Raw genomic sequence first — 9,171 nt, 5'->3', positions numbered from 1 at the left:
GCCCTTTCCTTTTGGGGAGAAATTTGGCCTCAGTTCAGATCATATGGTTCCAGTATTGCCCCGTCCCCAGTGGTCAACAAGATGAAGTCAATACTAAGACTTCCTAGGAGTGAGCCTTCCTAGCACTGTGAGAACACACTATCTGACCAAAAAGTCAGTCATCAATGCATTCATCATGTTGATTTATTACCAAAAGGGGAAACTGTGAATGAAAAAAAAGGGGGTTCTATAGAAAGTAACCTTACATAGTGATCTGATTGTGTTGTAATTATCTATACTAATAAAACAGTAATATGCTAATTAGACCGGGAGACCTTCCGGAGACCTTCCGGACAAAGCCTGGGGCTTGCCTGGCCTGCAAACCACCCCCAAACGGCCCTCAGCCCCTCTCCCAGGCCGGCCATGCCCCCCTGCAGGAACCCCCACACCAATGGGGGCGTGGCCAGCCTATAAACGGCCCTCAGCCCCTCACTCAGGCTGGCCCCACTCCCAGCAGAGACCCCCCTCATCCTGATGGGGGCGTGGCCAGCCTGCAAACCGCCCCAGTCCCTCGCCCAGGCCAGCCCTGCCTCCCAAAGGACCCCCACCCTGATCCTGGACCCCTTCAGGACAGACCAGCTGGCCCCCACCCATGCACCAGGCCTCTATCTATACTAATAAAAGGGTAATATGCTAATTAGACTGGACGTCCTTCCGGACAAGGCCATGGTGGCGGGGCCAAGGCAGAGGCAGTTAGGGGTGATCAGGGCGGCAGGGGAGAGCAGTTAGGGTGATCAGGCTGGCAGGGGGTGCAGTTAGGGGTGATCAGGCCAGAAGGGAGGCAGTTGGGGGTGATCAGGCCAGCAGGCAGAGTGGTTAGGGGCGATCAGGCAGGCAGGCAGGTGAGTGGTTAGGAGCCAGCTGTCCCGGATTGCGAGAGAGTGCAGGCCAGGCTGAGGGACACCCCCCCCTCCATGCACGAATTTCGTGCATCAGGCCACTAGTACATATATATGATCTCTACAGAACTGTATTTATACATTTTTCTGTTATATTTTGATTTCCATCATTCTATGCAATGTGTTGGTATCATAAATACGGCTCACTCATAGCACAGATTTAATCCCAAGCAAACTTCTAAGCATAAACTGCAGATAGTTAAGTGTTCTGAGGAGAGAATGGGATATACTGTGGAGACAACAAATAAGCTGTTAAAGATGTGGAATACAAACTCAAAGATCTCAGAGTTGCAAAAAACTTTAGAAGCCATCAATTCTTACTCTCTAAAACAGACTAAAGAGACTTTCTCTTATAGCCCAGATGGAGTAACAGGGACCAGATTTACTCTCACACTTGAAATAACCAAAAACAAACAAACAAAAAACCCCGCCAAATATGAAACAATGGTTTCAAGATACTGAATACTGGTAATAAAAGAGAGTGATCCCTGGAGAAACAAGAAACAATTGCCCAACTTACTGCCTTAGTTCCAGGCCATAGCACAGGTAGCAGAAACTAAGCAGAGCCCAACAGACTCCTTAAGCTGCTGAGATGGAGCTGACAGTCTGGGCAGACCAAGGCAACTAGGTTCAAAGAATACAATCTGAGAGGTGAGATCTGCACAGAGAGAGAACTCCAGAGATCTGAAGAGGACAGTCTTTGGGAATTCAGCAGAGCATTGATAAGTGCAGGCATGTGAAAAAATTGATGCTAAGGAAAGAACCACACAAACAGTTAGAGGACACAGAACTCAGCACTCATATAGGGCCAGGAATAGTGCACGTTCCCACCAGACAGACTGGAAAACCTCCCAAATTCATGGGGAAATGAAATGGGAAGAGTATTCAAAAGGGTCTTGTCTCTAGACTAAACATGGTTCTGGTCCTGCCTAACAAATCTTTTTAAAAAAATCATTTTGAATTTTCAATTACAATTGATTCACATTATTATATTAGTTTTAGGTGTACACCCCAGTGATTAAAAATAACTTACTAAATGATCATCCTGATAAATCTCACACAATACATAGTTATTAGAATATTACCGACTATGCTGTACTTTACATCCCCATGACTATTCCATAACAACCAATTTGTACTTCTTAATCCCTTCACCTTTTTTACCCATCTCCCAACCCCCCTCCTATCTGGCATCCATCAAAAAGTTCTCTGTATCTATGAGTTTGTTTCAGTTCTGCTTGTTATTTATTTTGGTTCTTAGATTCAATTGTTGATAGATAGATATGTATTTATTGCTGTTTTATTGTTCATATTTTTTCTTTTTCTTTGTAAAGAAGACCCTTTAACATTTCATATAATACTGGTTTGATGGTGATGAACTCATTTAGCTTTTTCTTGTCTGGGAAGCTCTTATCTGTCCTTTCATTCTAAGTGATGGCTTTGCATTATAGGACCTTGCTTTTCATCATTTTGAGTATTTCTTGTCACTCCCTTTGGCCTGCAAAGTTTCTGTTGATAAATCAGCTGACTGTCTTATGGGAACTAGCTTGTAGGTAACTAACTGCTTTTTTCTTGCTGCTTGTTTTTAATTCTCTCTTTGTGTTTAACCTTTGCCATTTTAATTATGATGTGTCTTGATGTGGGCCTCTTTGGGTTCATCTTGTTTGGGACTCTGTGCTTCCTGAACTTGTATGTCTATTTTCTTCAAGTTAGGGAAGTTTCCTGTCATTTTTTCAAATATGTTTTTAATTTCTTGCTCTCTCTTCCCCTTCTGGCACCACCACGATGCAAATACAGTAGGTCCTCGGGCTACATCGGAGATCTGTTCCTACCGTGCTACGTGATGCGATTTTTGCCGTAAGTCGGAACCCACCTACATAAGCACCTATGTCACTCACATGGAGCACATGCACAGCAGTAATGAAGTGAAACAGTAAAAAAAATTTAAAAGCAAGATAACAATTCCTGACCTTTACTTGTGGTAAATAAATAATAAAAAACATAAAGCACATATGTACATATGTCGAAATGACGGAACTTTTTTCTTTTTATAAATATTGTAAATGAGAGATGGCAACGTAACCACGAAACAACATATGTCGAGTCTGTCATAATCCAAGGACTGCCTGCATTGGTTGAAGTTGTCCCAGAGACTCCTTACACTATCTTCTTTTATTTGGATTCTTTTTTCTTTTTGCTGTTCTGATTGGGTGTATTTTGCTTCCTTATATTCCCAATCGCTGATTTGATTCTCAGCTTTATCTACTCTACTGTTTTGTTTTTTATTTTTTTAATATTTTTTATTGATTTCAGAGAGGAAGGGAGAGGGAGAGAGAGACAGAAACAACAATAATGAGAGAATCATTGATCGGCTGCATCCTGCATGCCCCCTACTGGGGATCGAGCCCACAACCTGGGCATGTGCCCTTGGCAGAAATCGAACCTGGGACCCTTCAGTCCGCAGGCCAACGCTCTATCCACTGAGCCAAACCAGCTAGGGCTGTTTTGTTTTTTAGATTCCACAAATAAGTGAAATCATATGGTATTTGTCTTTCTCTGTTTGACATATTTCACTTGGCATAATACTCTCTAGATCTATCCACATTGTCACAAATGGTAAGGTTTCATTCATTTAATGGCCCAGTAATATTCCATTCTATATATGTACCGCTTTTTCTTTACCTGGTCATTTACTGATGAACACTTAGGTTTGGGGTCTGGGTGAAAAAGGCAAAAGGATTAAGAAGTACAAAATGGCAGTTGTAAAATAATCATGGGGATATAAAGTATAGCATAAAGAAAATAGTCAATAATATTGTAATAGCTATGTAGGGTGCCAGGTGGGTACTATACTTATCAGGGGGAACACTTCATAAGTTATATAAATGTCTAATCACTATGCTGTACCCCTGAAACTAATATAATGCTGAATGTCAAGTGTAATTTTTTTTATAAAGTATGAAAAGACAAGCCACAGACCTGTAGAAAATATGTGCAAAACATTTATTTCATAAAGGACTTTTATTCCAAATATATTGTAAAAACTATTAAAATACAATTATAACAAAACAAACACAACTCAATTTAAAATTGACAAAAGATTTGAACAAAAACTTCAAATAAGTACACAAAAAAATGTTCAACATTATTAGTCATTAGGAAAATGCAAATTTAAACCACAATGAGATACCACTACTCAAAATGGCTAATTTTAGAATGGCTAAAATTAAAGACTGATGTGTTAGTGACAATGTGGAGGAACTAGAAGTTTTTCATAAACTGCTGGCAGGAATATAAGATGTTTTCACAGTTTCTTAACAAGTTAAACATAAACCTCCCATATAACCAAGTCACTCCATTCCTAGATATTTATGCAAGATAAATGAAAGCATATGTCCACATAGTCGTACATAAATGTTCAGAGCAGCTTTAACACTGTTCAGCAATAAAAAGGAATAAACTACTGATACATGCTTTGACATAGGTGAAACTCAATAATTACTCTGAGTGATAGAAGCTAGACAACAAACGAGTACATACTGTATGAATCCAATTATATAAAATTCTAAAAAATGTAAGGTAACTTATAGTGAAAGAAAGGAGATTGAGTCAGTGGTTGCCTGGAATGGGGGGAGAGTCAGGGAGTGGGGATGTGGTAGGGCGTAAGAGGTAGTATCAAGAAGGAATTACAAAAGGGCACAAAGAAACTTTTGGTAGTGATTGATAATGTCCATCATTTTTGATTTGGTGATGATTTCACAGATGCATACATATATTCAAATTATCAAACTGTATGCTTTAAATATGTGTAGAGCCCTGGCAGGTTTAACTGGGTGGTCAGAGGACTGAAAGGTCTCGGGCTTGATTCCTGGTCAAGGGTTTGATCCTGGCCCGGCCCCCGGGTTGGGACATGTGTGGGAGGCAACCATTGATGTGTATCTCTCTGATTCTATAATTTTATGGTCCTACTAATACTTATTTCATACATAATTTCCAGGATACATATACTGCAGTGTACCAAATTAACTTCTGATATAAGAGTATCCAACGGCCTTCTGTAAAATATAAATAATCCATTTGAATCTACTTATTTTTAAAATTCTATTCTGTATAATCTTCTTAAACTTCCTATATAGAATGATTATTATTAAAGTTTTAAACAACTGAATTTATAGTTTTGAGTTTACTTTTTACACAAAAACAAAGTCACAAAATTATTTGGAAAAGATGAACACTGTCAGAAAACAAAAACAAAACAAACTAAAACATTATGAGGCATAAATATTTGTGAAGGAGGGAATTACATTTTATTTCCTGAGTAATTTATGAATATTAAAAATGATACATAGGTTATTTAACATGTCAATGAATCAATTGTAAGTATTTAAAAATAAAAGTATGATCATCATAAGACAGCACCTCATTCAACAAATATTTTGAGTACTTATTGTGTGTCAGGCACTAACTGGAAATGTCATTTATGATAAGCAAAATTCCTGTATATACAGAGGTCCAGTTTCTGTCCTCTAACCAGGGGTTAGCAAACATTTTAGGTAGAGTCAGACAGTAAACATCATAATCAGTCAGCTCCATCTTGTAGCACAAAAGCAGCCATAGATGATGTGTAAATGAATGAGCATAGCTATGGTCCAATGAACACTGAAACTTGTACTTCATATAATTTTCATGTCACAAAGTATTCTTCCTCTTTTTCTTTCAAGCACTTAAAATGTAAAAACCACTCTTAGGTAACAGGTCAGATTAAAATAAGTGGCCAGCTAGGTTTGGCAACCCGTGCTCTAAAGTTTTACATTTTTTACACTTCCCCCAATTTTTTATATTTTCCCCAAATAAATACATGTGATTAAAATGTTACACATGATATAAGGCATACAATGAAATCTCTCCCTTCTATCTCAGAGGCACAGTTCTCCTCTTTCCAGTTTTTGTGTATCCTTCCAAATCTATTGCCACGATTACACATTTCAGTATAAATAGCCTTATATATACATGACTCTCCACATGTATTATTCCATCTATAGGATGAATCCCTGGAGATGGAACTGCTGAGTTCTATTTCCTTAAAGAGTTTATTCTAACATGTAATTAGTCAGTATCTAAAGCTTCTCCCTGCTCAGGATAAGTCTTTCAAAATGCCTTTACCTATTTCCCACCTTCACAACCAACTTTAAAAAAATCAGGTTGAATGTTTGTTCCAAATTATAGACTTATTATACCTACTCTGTTTTATGAATCCTTCCTTAGTATTACATATTTCTTAGCTATGGTTGTCAATACCTTAGAGTTGAGAAATGTTTTACTGTTTTCTTTGATCACTGTTTCTTGAACTCCATCTCTGTTTCTCTTAGATTATTTTTTATTTGATGTAAACATATTGGGGCATTCCTGGGGTCTGGCTGAAAATGACTTATTTTGCTTCTGCTCTGAATGACAGTTTAGAGATAAGATTCAGAGTTCAAAATATGTCCGATGAGCACATTTTAGTTAGATAACTGCTCCACTGTCATCTAACATTCCATGTCCAGATTAAAAGTCTAATTGCCAGTCTGATTTCCATCCCTTTATAGGTAACCATATGCTTCTCTTTGGAAGCTTATGAGATTGTACATTTATCCATGAAGTTCATAAATTTCATCAGAATGTATCAGTCTTTTCTATTCATAAACTCAAATACTTCTACTCAGAGAAATTTCCTTGTTTCTTCCTTTGTTCCATTGGACAATATTTTGGTTCCATTCTACTATTATAAAGTAGGAATGGGAAATCTGGCATTTATGGTGAGTTGCAAGGGGAAGAGGTTGGGGAAAAGAAGCTGTTAAAACAGCCAGAAACCCTCAATTTGTGCCGCATCTTTCCAAAAGCTTTCTGAAAAGGTATACTTCCCCCACTGCACAGATGAAGAAATCGAGACCAGGGAGGGAAGAGTTGATTTATATTCGTCAGTACTTTGTCTCCTAACTGATAGTGTCTTTCTGTTTGGCTTCAGCTGTCCAAGACTCTGCCTGGATACTCCTACTCTCATGATCTCTATTTCCTTTGTGGTTATTTCTCCTCTTCCAATTTCTTTTACCTCCTGGAACTCTTAAGAGATGTAAAATGGCTCTTCTAGATCTCTTTTCGATGTTATGGCTATTTTCCATGTTTTAATATTCAAGAACTGATTGATTGCTTACTTTCAGGGCAGCTTGTATGCGTTCAAATGGCATGATATCCTTCTAAATCTAGCACATGAATATTTCTTTTAAAGTTTCTTCTGTTTCTTACATGGACTCCGTTGTTTCAGGTCTAGTTCTTATGTTTGTTCAGCCTGGGGCATCTCTTCCATGTTACCGATTTCCCACAAATGCTTAGTGAGTTTTGTTGTTGATTCCCATGACAAATGTATCAATGCATCTTAGGACCCTAGAAATCACTGTGATCCTGTAGTAAATTTACATTTGTAACTAACTCTATAATTCAATTATATATTCTACCCATACTTGTGTAGGATGACAATAACAGTGTAATAATTCTTTGGTGTGCAATCCCATGATTCTTCAATCCATTTTTAGTCATATCTTTCTGGTGTTTCATTTCCTCTAACAACCACTGACTTGAGTAACACAGTTCTTACCTAAGTGTTATACAACAAGCCTCAGGGACAGATCACCAGCAGCTCTAACAGACTTCTCCAACAGTTAGAGCAGCAGTAACAGTCTGGGAGAAGATCATCCCAGGTATGCACCCCAAGGATTAAATAAAGTAATAATGTGATAATGAGTCACTTAAGTTTTGAAATCATAATAGTGATGCCTTTTACCAATCTTTGACATTATAGAAGTTAAAATAAGACATTCTACCTTTTTAAAAAGGCTTCATGTTAAAGGTAATTTTCTGCCTATCTGATGATTCAGACATTTCACAGTTGACAGAAACACATACAGATGTTCACCAAGACGTTTACAAGAATGTCCACAGCAGTGCTCAAAACACATAATATACAAAAATTGGAAACACAAATATAACATCAACACAAGAGTAATCATATAATCACACAAACAAGTACTGCACAGCAAAAAAGAAAAAAAAATGGACCAATGTTACATGAACCAATGTTACATGAACCTCACCATAATGTGCTGGGCATACTGTACAATTCCATTAATATGAAGCCCAAAGTAGACAAAACTAATACATGAAGACAGAAATCCAAAGGCTGATTAGGGGGCAAGGGTATGATTGACCTGGAAGAAGCAGAGGGAAATTCCTGGGGTGACAGAAATGTTCTATATACAAATGCAGGGGTCACTTCATCAAGCTGGTGGTGACCCCGGCTTGATAAAAATTCACTGAGCTGTACAATGAAGATTTATGCGCTTGATGACTTCATTCGTGTCTTACACCTCAATAATAATTAAAAAAAAAGATAAGAAAAAAAATGTAATTTCCAAACTGGTTGGAACTAAAACTGTGCTTCTGTGTGTCAACATCCTCTGAGCCATACATGCTGGAAACCCAGCATCGCTTTTCACGCTGTTTTAGTCACAGGGTCATTTTAAACGAACAGCATCAAGATGATAACACAAAGCGAGCGTGACCTTCTCAGCCGTCAAACACCGGTCCCCCCTCCATCTCCGAACGCTCCGTCGCTACAACACGCAGAGGCCGCGCTCACCGCCCAGGAGTGAGACCCAGCCCGGCGCCGCGGCCACGGCCAGACACCGGCCCAGCCCCGGCTGCAGGGCGAGCCTGCTCTACGGCCCCGTTCTCATTCTGCCGACACCACCACCACCAGCATCGCGACTGCGTTCACACGCGATTCTCACTCAGCAAGTTGCTCCAGAACAGCGCAATGTTCACGATGAACCCACGCCGGAGGTCCCCTCCCGGGCAGCCTCGGCCCCGTTCCCACCCGAGCGTTGCACCCCTAGGGGCGCCGCTGCCGGCGGGCGGGCGGCCGGGAGGGAGCCCGGCACAAGGAGGATAAAAATAAACCCGCAGATCCGCGCTGGCAGCGGCGTTCTCCAAAGAACACCCACTGCCCGGGATCCGCGGCTCTTCCTGACACCAGAGGAGGCTTCGGGGGGCTCGTCCGCGCGGCGGCCCCCGGTGACCCGACCCGGACGGACTCGCAGCCCCGCGCCGCGCCCGGCGGGGCCGCAGGCGGGCCCAGGTCGGGGGGGGACCGGGTACTCACCCGCGCTCACCCAGCATGGCACGGAGCCGCCCGCCT

Source organism: Myotis lucifugus, unplaced genomic scaffold (assembly GCF_000147115.1).
Source record: "Myotis lucifugus unplaced genomic scaffold, Myoluc2.0 scaffold_343, whole genome shotgun sequence".
In the NCBI taxonomy this organism is placed as follows: Eukaryota; Metazoa; Chordata; class Mammalia; order Chiroptera; family Vespertilionidae; genus Myotis; species Myotis lucifugus.
The sequence above is the reverse complement of the archived record's forward strand: the minus strand, read 5'-3'. Positions refer to the sequence as shown.